This window comes from Budorcas taxicolor, chromosome 2 (assembly GCF_023091745.1).
Source record: "Budorcas taxicolor isolate Tak-1 chromosome 2, Takin1.1, whole genome shotgun sequence".
In the NCBI taxonomy this organism is placed as follows: Eukaryota; Metazoa; Chordata; class Mammalia; order Artiodactyla; family Bovidae; genus Budorcas; species Budorcas taxicolor.
This window is the reverse complement of record NC_068911.1, coordinates 171,188,574-171,202,192: the sequence shown is the minus strand read 5'-3', so window position 1 is coordinate 171,202,192 and position 13,619 is coordinate 171,188,574. Positions and strand designations below refer to the sequence as shown.

At 45.9% G+C, this 13,619-nt stretch overlaps 1 protein-coding gene across 1 annotated transcript in view; it reads right to left on the bottom strand.

Annotated features, from left to right (window-relative positions):
- Window positions 1–11,259, bottom strand: part of UBXN11 (UBX domain protein 11) — a 30,733-nt gene extending 19,474 nt beyond the window's left edge. Inside the window, exon 1 of the mRNA XM_052635566.1 lies at window positions 11,233–11,259. The gene's annotated coding sequence lies outside the window, so the exon portion shown is untranslated. The remainder of the gene's footprint in view (window positions 1–11,232) is intronic.
- Window positions 11,260–13,619: the final 2,360 nt, after the last annotated feature.

Here is a 13,619-nt window from a genome sequence, read left to right as displayed (position 1 = left end):
TGTGTGGATCACAACAAACTGTGGGAAATTCTTCAAGAGGTGGGAATACCAGACCACCTTACCTGCCTCCTGAGAAATCTGTATGCAGGTCAAGAAGCAACAGTTAGAACTGGACATGGAACAACACACTGGTTCCAAATAGGAAAAGGAGTACGTCAAGGCTGTATATTGTCACCCTGCTTATTTAACTTATATGCAGAGTACATCACGTGAAATGCCAGGCTGGATGAAGCACAAGCTGGAATCAAGATAGCCAGGAGAAATACCAATAACCTCAGAAATGCAGATGACACCACACTTACGGCAGAAAGCAAAGAACTAAAGAGCCTCTTGATGAAAGTGAAAGATGAGAGTGAAAAAGTTGGCTTAAAACTCAACATTCAGAAAACCAAGATCATGGCCTCTGGTCCCATCAGTTCAGTTCAGTTCAGTTCAGTTCAGTTCAGTTGCTCATTCATGTCCGACTCTTTGCAGCCCCATGAATCGCAGCACGCCAGGCCTCCCTGTCCATCACCATCTCCCGGAGTTCACTCAGACTCATGTCCATCAAGTCAGTGATGCCATCCAGCCATCTCATCCTCCGTCGTCCCCTTCTCCTCCTGCCCCCAATCCCTCCCACCATCAGAGTCTTTTCCAATGAGTCAACTCTTTGCATGAGGTGGCCAAAGTACTGGAGCTTCAGCTTTAGCATCATTCCTTCCAGAGAAATCCCAGGGCTGATCTCCTTCAGAATGGACAGGTTGGATCTCTTTACAGTCCAAGGGACTCTCAAGAGTCTTCTCCAACACCACAGTTCAAAAGCATCAATTCTTTGGCACTCAGCTTTCTTCACAGTCCAACTCTCACATCCATACATGACCACTGAAAAACCATAGCCTTTACTAGACGGAGTCCCATCACTGGTCCCATCACTTCATGGCAGATAGATGGGAAAACAATGGAAACAGTGAGAGACTTTATTTTGTGGGGCTCCAGAATCACTGCAGATGGTGACTGCAGCCATGAAATTAAAAAAGACACTTGCTCCTTGGAAGAAAAGCTATGACCAACCTAGATAGTATATTCAAAAGCAGAGACATTACTTTGCCGACTAAGGTCCGTCTAGTCAAGGCTATGGTTTTTTCCAGTGGTCATGTATGGATGTGAGAGTTGGACTGTGAAGAAAGCTGAGTGCCAAAGAAGTGATGCTTTTGAACTGTGGTGTTACAGAAGACTCTTGACAGTCCCTTGGACTGCAAGGAGATCCAACCAGTCCATCCTAAAGGAAATCAGGCCTGAATATTCATTGGAAGGACTGATGCTGAAACTCCAATCCTTTGGCCACCTGATGCGACAAACTGACTCACTGGAAAAGACCCTGATGCTGGGAAAGATTGAAGGTGGGAGGAGAAGGGGACAACAGAGGATGAGACAGCTGGACGGCATCACTGACTCGATGGGCATGAGTTTGAGTAAGCTCTGGGAGTTGGTGATGGACAGGGAAGCCTGGCGTGCTGCAGTACATGGGGCTGCAAAGAGTCAGACACGACTGAGCGACTGAACTGAACTGAACTTGGTGGTCCAGTGGTTAAGAATCTGCCTGCCAACGCAGGGGTCAGGGCTGCATCCCTGGTCCAGGGAGGTAACTAATCCCTGCCCTGGAGTAACTAAGCCCATGAGCCACAACTACTGAGCCTGCACCCTGGAGCCCGTGCTCTGCAACAAGAGAAGCCGCTGCAATGGAGAGCCGGAGAACTGCAACTAGCAAGTAGCCCACGAGCAGTAACGAAGACCCAGCATGGCCAAAAATAAATAATATCAATTTAAAAAAATATTTTTTAAAAAGATGTTACGGAAAAACCAGAATGAACTTTAAAGAAAGTGGAATCAAATAGCATGACCTTTTTTTTTTTAAGTAGCTTTATTGAAGTATAATTCACATACTTAACTCTTTTAAAGTATACAATTCCCTTGGCTCTTAGAATATTCGTATATTCAGAGTTGTGAAACCACCATCACAATCAATTTTGGAACATATTCATCATACTAGAAAGCCCCAGGTACTGCACTTTTAGTGGCAAAACTGCTCTGCACGAACTCCCACCAAACTTGATTATCCCTCAGTTCTCCAAATTCTCATCACCATAATGACTCCTCAGAAGAAATTGGTCAAAAAGACAGAAATTACAAGCACTGGCGAGGATGAGGGGAAATCAGAAGGTGCTGGAATGTAAAGGGTGCAGTGCTGTAGAAAACAGTCTGGGACTGAGCCGCCCTGCCTCCCCCTCCATACTCTGCCGTAAATGCGGTCCTTTCCCCTCACACAACCTGGAGGCAGGAAATCAACTTTGCTGCGGGACCAGCGAGCGGATCCAAGTTTGATTCGATAAGAAGTCAGTAATCCCTTAGCTGGAATTCCAGTGATTAGGACTCTACTTTGCAGCCATGACGAGAAACCCCACGTCCAAGGTAAGAGAAACCCAAGTAAGCTGGTAGGTGTTGCAAGAGGGCATCAGAGGGCAGACACACTGAAACCATACTCACAGAAAACTAGTCAGTCTGATCACATGGACCACAGCCTGGTCTAACTCAATGAAACTAAGCCATGCCCGTGGGGCCACCCAAGATGGGCGGGTCATGGTGGAGAGGTCTGACAGAATGTGGTCCACTGGAGAAGGGAATGGCAAGCCACTTCAGTATTCTTGCCTTGAGAACCCCATGAACAGTATGAAAAGGCAAACTGATAGGATACTGAACGAGGAACTCCCCAGGTCAGTAGGTGCCCAATATGCTACTGGAGATGAGTGGAGAAGTAACTCCAGAAAGAATGAAGGGATGGAGCCAAAGCAAAAACAATACCCAGCTGTGGATGTGACTGGTGATAGAAGCAAGGTCCAATGCTGTAAAGAGCAATATTGCATAGGAACCTGGAATGTTAGGTCCATGAATCAAGGCAAATTGGAAGTGGTCAAACAGGAGATGACAAGGGTGAACGTCGACATTCTAGGAATCAGCAAACTAAAATGGACTGGAATGGGTGAATTTGACTCAGATGACCATTATATCTACTACTGTGGGCAGGAATCCCTTAGAAGACATGGAATAGCCATCATGGTCAACAAAAGAGTCTGAAATGCAGTACCTGGATGCAATCTCAAAAACGACAGAATGATCTCTGTTCGTTTGCAAGGCAAACCATTCAATATCACAGTAATCCAAGTCTATGCCCCAACCAGTAATGCTGAAGAAGCTGAAGTTGAACGGTTCTATGAAGACCTACAAGACCTTTTAGAACTAACACCCAAAAAAGATGTCCTTTTCATTATAGGGGACTGGAATGCAAAAGTAGGAAGTCAAGAAACACCTAGAGTAATGGGCCAATTTGGCCTTGGAATAGGGAATGAAGCAGGGCAAAGGCTAATAGAGTTTTGCCAACAAAATGCACTGGTCATAGCAAACACCCTCTTCCAACAACACAAGAGAAGACTCTACACATGGACATCACCAGATGGTCAACACCAAAATCAGATTGATTATATTCTTTGCACCCAAAGATAGAGAAGCTCTATACAGTCAGCAAAAACAAGACCAGGAGCTGACTGTGGCTCAGATCATGAACTCCTTATTGCCAAATTCAGACTTAGATTGAAGAAAGTAGGGAAAACCACTAGACCATTCAGGTATGACCTAAATCAAATCTCTTATGATTATACAGTGGAAGTAAGAATTAGATTTAAGGGACTAGATCTGATAGATAGAGTGCCTGATGAACTATGGACAGAGGTTCGTGACATTGTACAGGAGACAGGGATCAAGACCATCCCCATGGAAAAGAAATGCAAAAAAGCAAAATGGCTGTCTGGGGAGGCCTTACAAATAGCTCTGAAAAGAAGAGAGGCGAAAAGCAAAGGAGAAAATGAAAGATGTAAGCATCTGAATGCAGAGTTCCAAAGAATAGCAAGAAGAGATAAGAAAGCCTTCCTCAGCGATCAATGCAAAGAAATAGAGGAAAAGAACAGAATGGGAAAGACTAGAGATCTCTTCAAGAAAATTAAGATACCAAGGGAACATTTCATGCAAAGATGAGCTCGATAAAGGACAGAAATGGTATGGACCTAACAGAAGCAGAAGATATGAAGAAGAGGTGGCAAGAACACACAGAGTTCAGTTCAGTTCAGTCGCTCAGTCGTGTCCGACCCTTTGTGAGCCCATGAATCGCAGCACGCCAGGCCTCCCTGTCCATCACCAACTCCCGGAGTTCACTCAGACTCATGTCCATCAAGTCAGTGATGCCATCCAGCCATCTCATCCTGTGTCATCCCTTTCTCCTCCTACCTCCAATGACTCCCAGCATCAGAGTCTTTTCCAATGAGTCAACTTTTTGCATGAGGTGGCCAAAGTACTGGAGTTTCAGCTTCAGCATCATTCCTTCCAAAGAAATCCCAGGGCTGATCTCCTTCAGAATGGACTGGTTGGATCTCCTTGCAGTCCAAGGGACTCTCAAGAGTCTTCTCCAACACCACAGTTCAAAAGCATCAATTCTTCGGTGCTCAGCTTTCTTCACAGTCCAACTCTAACATCCATACATGACCACTGAAAAAGCACAGCCCTGACTAGACAGACCTTTGTTGGCAAAGTAATGTCTCTGCTTCTCAATATGCTATCTAGGCTGGTCATAACTTTTCTTCAAGGAGTAAGCATCTTTTAATTTCATGGCCACAGTCACCGTATGCAGTGATTTGGAGTCCCAAAATAAAGTCAGACACTGTTTCCACTGTTTCCCCATCTATCTGCCATGAAGAGATGGGACCAGATGCCATGATCTTCGTTTTCTGAATGTTGAACTTTAAGCCAAATTTTTCACTCTCTTCTTTCACTTTAATCAACAGGCTTTTTAGTTCCTCTTCACTTTCTGCCAGAAGGGTAGTGTCATCTGCATATCTGAGGTTATTGATATTTCTCCTGGCAATCTTGATTCCAGCTTGTGCTTCTTCCAGCCCAGCGTTTCTCATGATGTACTCTGCATAGAAGTTAAATAAGCAGGGTGACAATATACAGCCTTGACGTACTCCTTTTCCTATTTGGAACCAGTGTGTTGTTCCATGTCCAGTTCTAACTGTTGCTTCCTGACCTGCATATAGGTTTCTCAAGAGGCAGGTCAGGTGGTCTGGTATTCCCATCTCTTTCAGAAATTTCCACAATTTATTGTGATCCACACAGTCAAAGGCATCGGCATAGTCAATAAAGAAAAAATAGATGTTTTTCTGGAACTCTCTTGCTTTTTCGATGATCCAGCGATGTTGGCAATTTGATCTCTGGTTCCTCTGCCTTTTGTAAAACCAGCTTGAACATTTGGAAGTTCACAGTTCAGGTATTGCTGAAGCCTGGCTTGGAGAATTTTGAGCATCAGTTTACTAGCGTGTGAGATGAGTGCAACTGTGCGGTAGTTTGAGCATTCTTTGGCATTGCCTTTCTTTGGGATTGGAATGAAAACTGACCTTTTCCAGTCCTGTGGCCACTGCTGAGTTTTCCAAATTTGCTGGCATATTGAGTGCAGCACTTTCACAGCATCATCTTTCAGGATTAGAAACAGCTCAACTGGAATTGCATCACCTCCACTAGCTTTGTTCGTAGTGATGCTTTGTAAGGCCCACTTGACTTCACATTCCAGGATGTCTGGCTCTAGGTGAGTGATCACACCATCATGATTATCTTGGTCTTGAAGATCTTTTTTGTATAGTTCTGTGTGTTCTTGCCACCTCTTCTTCATATCTTCTGCTTCTGTTAGGTCCATACCATTTCTGTCCTTTATTGAGCTCATCTTTGCATGAAATGTTCCCTTGGTATCTTAATTTTCTTGAAGAGATCTCTAGTCTTTCCCATTCTGTTCTTTTCCTCTATTTCTTTGCATTGATCGCTGAGGAAGGCTTTCTTATCTCTTCTTGCTATTCTTTGGAACTCTGCATTCAGATGCTTACATCTTTCATTTTCTCCTTTGCTTTTCGCCTCTCTTCTTTTCAGAGCTATTTGTAAGGCCTCCCCAGACAGCCATTTTGCTTTTTTGCATTTCTTTTCCATGGGGATGGTCTTGATCCCTGTCTCCTGTACAATGTCACGAACCTCTGTCCATAGTTCATCAGGCACTCTATCTATCAGATCTAGTCCCTTAAATCTAATTCTTACTTCCACTGTATAATCATAAGAGATTTGATTTAGGTCATACCTGAATGGTCTAGTGGTTTTCCCTACTTTCTTCAATCTAAGTCTGAATTTGGCAATAAGGAGTTCATGATCTGAGCCACAGTCAGCTCCTGGTCTTGTTTTTGCTGACTGTATAGAGCTTCTCCATCTTTGGGTGCAAAGAATATAATCAGTCTGATTTTGGTGTTGACCATCTGGTGATGTCCATGTGTAGAGTCTTCTCTTGTGTTGTTGGAAGAGGGTGTTTGCTATGACCAGTGCATTTTGTTGGCAAAACTCTATTAGCCTTTGCCCTGCTTCATTCCCTATTCCAAGGCCAAATTGGCCCATTACTCTAGGTGTTTCTTGACTTCCTACTTTTGCATTCCAGTCCCCTATAATGAAAAGGACATCTTTTTTGGGTGTTAGTTCTAAAAGGTCTTGTAGGTCTTCATAGAACCGTTCAACTTCAGCTTCTTCAGCATTACTGGTTGGGGCATAGACTTGGATTACTGTGATATTGAATGGTTTGCCTTGCAAACGAACAGAGATCATTCTGTCGTTTTTGAGATTGCATCCAGGTACTGCATTTCAGACTCTTTTGTTGACCATGATGGCTATTCCATGTCTTCTAAGGGATTCCTGCCCACAGTAGTAGATATAATGGTCATCTGAGTTAAATTCACCCATTCCAGTCCATTTTAGTTCGCTGATTCCTAGAATGTCGACGTTCACCCTTGTCATCTCCTGTTTGACCACTTCCAATTTGCCTTGATTCATGGACCTAACATTCCAGGTTCCTATGCAATATTGCTCTTTACAGCATTGGACCTTGCTTCTATCACCAGTCACATCCACAGCTGGGTATTGTTTTTGCTTTGGCTCCATCCCTTCATTCTTTCTGGAGTTACTTCTCCACTCATCTCCAGTAGCATACTGGGCACCTACTGACCTGGGGAGTTCCTCGTTCAGTTTCCTATCAGTTTGCCTTTTCATACTGTTCATGGGGTTCTCAAGGCAAGAATACTGAAGTGGCTTGCCATTCCCTTCTCCAGTGGACCACATTCTGTCAGACCTCTCCACCATGACCCGCCCATCTTGGGTGGCCCCACGGGCATGGCTTAGTTTCATTGAGTTAGACCAGGCTGTGGTCCATGTGATCAGACTGACTAGTTTTCTGTGAGGATGGTTTCAGTGTGTCTGCCCTCTGATGCCCTCTTGCAACACCTACCAGCTTACGTGGGTTTCTCTTCCCTTGGGCGTGGGGTATCTCTTCACGGCTGCTCCAGCAACGCGCAGCCGCTGCTGCTTCCCTTGGGCGAGGGGATCTCCTCACCGCCGCCCCTCCTGGCCTTGAACGTGGAGTAGCTCTTCTAGACCCTCTTGCGCCCGCACAGGCACTGCTCTTTGGACGTGGGGTTGCTCCTCCCAGCCGCTGCCGGACCTCGGACGCGGTGTAGCTCCTCTTGGCTGCCGCCCCTGACCTCAGACTTGGGGTAGCTCCTCTCGGTTGCTCCTGCGCCGTAGCAGCCTAGCACTCTCAGCCGCTGCCCCTGATCTCAGACGTGGGGTAACTCCTCTTGGCCGCCGACCCCCGGGCATGGGGTCCTCCCTGCTTCTGCCCCTGACTTTGGACGTGGGGTAGCTCATCTCGGCCGCGCTATGTGCACCGGTCGCAGCCACCTGCACTATGAATACACAGAAGAACTGTACAAAAAAGATCTTCACAAACTAGATAATCACGATGGTGTGATCACTCACCAAAGCCAGACATGCTGGAATGTGAAGTCAAGTGGGCCTTAGAAAGCATCACTAAGAACAAAGCTATTCGAGGTGATGGGATTCCAGTTGAGCTATTACAAATCCTGAAAGATGATGCTGTGAAAGTGCTGCACTCAATATGCCAGCAAATTTGGAAAACTCAGCAGTGGCCACAGGACTGGAAAAGGTCAGTTTTCATTCCAATCCGAAAGAAGGGGAAAGGGGAAAGGGAAGTTGTTCAGTCGTGTCCGACTCTTCACGACTGCATGGACTGCAGCTGACCAGGCTCCTCTGTCCATGGGATTTTCCAGGGAAGAGTACTGGAGTGGCAGAAAGGCAATGCCAAAGAATGCTCAAACTACCACACAATTGCACTTATCTCACATGCTAGTAAACTGATGCTCAAAATTCTCCAAGCCAGACTTCAGCAATACGTGAAACATGAACTTCCAGATGTTCAAGCTGGTTTTACAAAAGGCCGAGGAACCAGAGATCAAATTGCCAACATCTGCTGGATCATCGAAAAAGCAAGAGAGTTCCAGAAAAACATCTATTTCTGCTTTATTAACTATGCCAATGCCTTTGACTGTGTGGATCACAATAAATTGTGGAAATTTCTGAAAGAGATGGGAATGCCAGACCACCTGACCTGCCTCTTGAGAAACCTATATGCAGGTCAGGAAGCAACAGTTAGAACTGGACATGGAACAACACACTGGTTCCAAATAGGAAAAGGAGTACGTCAAGGCTGTATATTGTCACCCTGCTTATTGAACTTCTATGCAGAGTACATCATGAGAAACGCCGGGCTGGAAGAAGCACAAGCTGGAATCAAGATTGCTGGGAGAAATATCAATAACCTCAGATATGCAGATGACACCACCCTTCTGGCAGAAAGTGAAGAGGAACTAAACAGCCTCTTGATGAAAGTGAAAGAGAGTGAAAAATTTGGCTTAAAGTTCAACATTAAGAAAATGAAGATCATGGCATCTGGTCCTATCACTTCATGGGAAATAGATGGGGAAACAGTGGAACAGTGTCAGACTTTATTTTGGGGGGCTCCAAAATCACTGCAGATGGTGATTGCAGCCATGAAATCAAGAGACGCTTACTCCTTGGAAGAAAAGTTATGACCAGCCTAAATAGCATATTGAAAAGCAGAGACATTACTTTGCCAACAAAGGTCCGTCTAGTCAGGGCTATGGTTTTTCAGTAGTCATGTATGGATGTGAGAGTTGGAGTGTGAAAAAGCTGAGCGCCGAAGAATTGATGCTTTTGAACTGTGGTGTTGGAGAAGACTCTTGAGAGTCCCTTGGACTGCGAGGAGATCCAACCAGTCCATTCTAAAGGAGATCAGTCCAGGGTGTTCTTTGGAAGGAATAATGCTAAAGCTGAAACTCCAGTACTTTGGCCACTTCATGGGAAGAGTTGACTCATTGGAAAAGACTCTGATGCTGAGAGGCATTAGGGGTAGGAGGAGAAGGGGATGACAGAGGATGAGATGGCTGGATGGCATCACCGACTCGATGGACCTGAGTTTGAGTGAACTCCGGGAGTTGGTGATGGACAAGGAGCCCTGGCATGCTGCAATTCATGGGGTTACAAAGAGTCAGACACGACTGAGCGACTGAACTGAACTGAACTGAACTAAAGGTTAAACAGTTATCTTAGGGCCCAGCAATTCCATGCCTAGGTGTACACCCAAGAGAAATGAAAACTCACATCCACAGAAACCTGTGTATCTGTTCATAAGTAGCATTACTTGTAAATAGCCCAAAACTGGAAACAACCCAAATGTTCATCAACCAATAAGTGGAGAAACAAATATGGTATATCCTTCCTTCTCTGGTGGCTCAGAGGTTAAAGTGTCTGCCTGCAATGAGGGAGACCTGGGTTCGATCCCTGGGTCGGGAATGTCCCCTGGAGAAGGAAATGGCACCCCACTCCAGTATTCTTGCCTGGAGAATCCCGTGGACAGAGGAGCTTGATGGGCTACAGTCCACGGGGTCGCAAAGAGTCGGACACGACTGAGCGACTTCACTTACAACGAAATATTATTTGGGAAAAAAAAAAAAGAAAGAAAGAAATGCAATACACACTACAGTGTCAATGGACCTTGGAAACATGCTAAGGTAAAGAAATCAGTCACAAAAAACCACCAACTGTTAGGATTCAGTCCAGAATGGGTAAATCTATAGAGACAAGATAGATTAATGGTTGCCTAAGGCTGGAGGTGTTAGGAAGAGCTGGGGAGAGGGAGATGCTAAAGGTACAGGGTTTCCTTGGGGCTGGTGAAAATGTTCTCAAATTTGATTGTAGTTACGACTGCACAACTCTGTGAATATACTAAAAACAACTGAAGTTTACATTTTAAAGAGGTGAAGTATCTAGTATGTGTATTGTATCTCAATAAAGCTATTATAGGGGAAAAAAAAGGACCTGGTCTCCAAACCAAACCGAACATCTTCTCTCGAAATAAGCTCCTCCCGCTTCCCCTTTCTGAAGAGGACCCCATTATCCAAACACAAAAAATTTCCCTCCTTTTTCTCCTCTAATCCCATCAGTTCCGGAATCCTGCAGGGTAAACCCTGCACGTTTCTCACACATAGCTCCTCCTCCCGTGGCCCCCTGTTGGCCATCCGAGTGGGACTCTCACTGCCCTTCTTTGGGGCTGTTACAATGGCCCCAAACCGACTTCCCTGCTTCCAATCTCACTCCAGGCCAATCCAACAGTCTCCAGATCAATTTTCCCATGTGATCATAGGAGACCCCTGAGGACAAAGGCTATTCCTTTCCTTCAGCCTGGGGACTTCTTGAGCGAAGAAGGGCTGTGTCTCCTCCCTCAGATTGGGAACCCTGGGAGCAAAGCCACGTCTATTCCCTTCACTTTGCGTTTTTTCTTGGGGCGGGAGACTGTGTCTTCCTCCTCAAGCCGGAGGCGGCTAAAGGTTAGACTGCCTGCTTCTTCAGACTCAAGCTTTGAGAGTCAAATTGGTGTTGCAACAGGTCCCAGTGCTCTCCAGCGCCGACACGGGCCAGCAGGCTGCACACCTTCATTCCCTAAATCTCAGCTGGAAGCGCTCACCACCGACTTCCACCACCAGACCCTCCCTGGAAGCTGCGTCGCCAACCCCCCGCCTCCGCCCGTAGCCGTGGTAGGCAGCGGCCTGAATCTGCTCCCAGGCGCGGAGAGTCTACTGGAGGGGCCGGGATGTGGGGCTCGCATATCCTCGAGGCTCTCGCGGTGAGGGCCCCAGCCTATGTGAGAGGGACTCCACGAGGAGAAAGGTCTGGGGCCTTTCTGTAACTCACCACGCAGGCCGCAGAACCACCCGCGGCGCCGCCATCTTGTTGTCACACGGTTTCCCAGGCAACCAGGACCCTTGTGCTTCTCATTGGCTAATCCGTGAGGAGTCCCTGAGCAACCAGGAGGCAGCGGAGGCGGGTACAGCTGTCTCTACTCGAATTCTATTGGCCCACGAAATCTAAACTCATCGCGGGGAAGACTGCAAATCCCAAAACCCACCGCTCTGAGCGGACTCTGGGTTTAGGGAAACTTGAGAGTCCTTTCCTATTACCCCAAGGCACAGAAAGCAGAGAACTGGGATTAGGTTCACGAAGCTGCTGGAAGCCTCTAGACCTGAATGTGCAGTCCTGACCATGCCACTGTTTTATTAAATTGATTTTGGGAGAAACTGCATGTATCCTGCTGAGCTTGTTTTTCCATCTGATCAGTACAGTACTAAAGGGAAGTTCTTTTGAGCATGAATTGAAATGATGCAAGTACTTAATAAATGTTTCTTAAATCTGCATTTCTCTGCTAATTTCTTGGCTCCCCGAAGAGACGCTGAGATTCTATTTCCTTTATGTAAAAATTCGAGTAAGACTCCTACCGTTGGGTAAGATACTTAGAGTGACTTTGGGTGAGACCCTTCCCCCTCCCGAGCCTCACATGAAAAACAACCTGTTGGATTAGAGCAACTAAAGATAGTTTTCTTAAGAGCATGGTCTTTGGCACCAGGAGTCCTGGGCTGTGTGTGTGTCCTTGAGCAAGTTACCTCAATTTCTTTTGTAAAATGGGAATAATATCAAACCAGTCAATCCTAGAGGAAATCAACTCTGAATATTCATTGGAAAAGCTCACGGTGAAGTTCCAATAGTTTGGCCACCTGATGTGAAGACTAGACTTGTGGGAAAAGACTCTAATGCTGGGAAAGATTGAGGGCAACAGAGGATGAGATGGTTGGATGGCATCACTGACTCACTGGACATGAGTTTGAGCAAACTCCAGGAGACACTGAAGGACAGGAAAGCCTGGTGTGCTGCAGTCCATGGGGTCCCAAAGAATCAGATATGACAGTGACTGAACAACCATCACAAACCCACCCCACAGAGCTGCCATGAGAATTAAATGAGACAATACATACTGAATACCTATCACAATACCCATACAGAGTAAGTTTTCAAAACACTTCCTGCTTTTAACTTTTGTTATCATTATCTCACAGTCATCCAGCTGTGATGATCTGGGTGTCTTATGATTTCCGGCACCCACTTCCTTATAACTTGGCTCAACTACCAAAGCCCTTTATCTGCATGTCTCCAACTGCACTTATTAATATTTTCCATTTGACTCTCTAACCTACTGCTTTTAGGGGAGGGCAGGCTCCTTGAGGCATTCTTTACTCACCAATTGGAAACTGAAATGACCTACCAATTAATGAGCATCTTCCAAGTGCTAGATGCCAAAATTACGAGATTTAGAGATGAAAAAACTGAAGCTCAGAGAAGTAAAGTGACTTGCTCAAGACTGTGCAGGTAGAAAGCAGAAAAGTGGATTCTAACCCAGAATTGTCTGCCTCCAGGGTCCGTGCTGTTTCTTGAAGCTCCCACTTTAGTAAAACAGGCAGGCAAAGATAAGTCAGGGTACAGATGGCACTGGTTCATAGCTAAGAGAAGAATTCAAGTGGAAAGTGTGACTGGAAGTTGGAGGTAGGAGAGCTCTCTTGCCACGAAGCTGCTCTCAGGAAGTTCTCTGAGGCTTAAGGTGTATGAAATGAGAAAGTTTGGGGCCCAGTGTTTTGGGGGATTGGTAGTCAGAGAATTAGCAACCTTATACTGTCACTTTGCTCGGGTTCCTTCTGCTCTCAAAGGTAAGCAAGGACCGTCACTATGGGAGGCAGGGGCGCTGGCCTCATGGGCCCTGTTGTGCTCTGCCTCTCACTTCTGCAAGACTAGGGAGTGAGGGGGCGTTTATTCAAGCATCAGGGTTTACAACATACCTCCCTCCTTCCCAGGGCTGGAAGCCTGGCCTTAGATTCTGCAGTAGGCAGACACTCAACAAATATCTAGTTCCTGTGAGGGAGGTGGGAGCCCTCTAACCTGGCAGGCAGTTTACTATTTTTTAAAGAGAGAAATCAGAGCCTTATTGTAGAAGGATACATTTTCTTCATAGAAACTTGGAAAATTATCATAGTCATTTATTGAGGAAACATGGGAGCGTAATTTAATAAGTCTATGGGGCTGGGCTCTGTCACTTGAGTGAAGTGAAGTGAAAATTGCCTTCAGTCGTGTCTGACACTTTGCAACCCCCCCACAATCCCCCATGAACAGAACCCCATCAGGATCCTCTGTCCATGGGATTTTCCAGGCAAGAATACTGGAGTAGGTAGCCATTTCCTTCTCCAGAGGATCTTCCC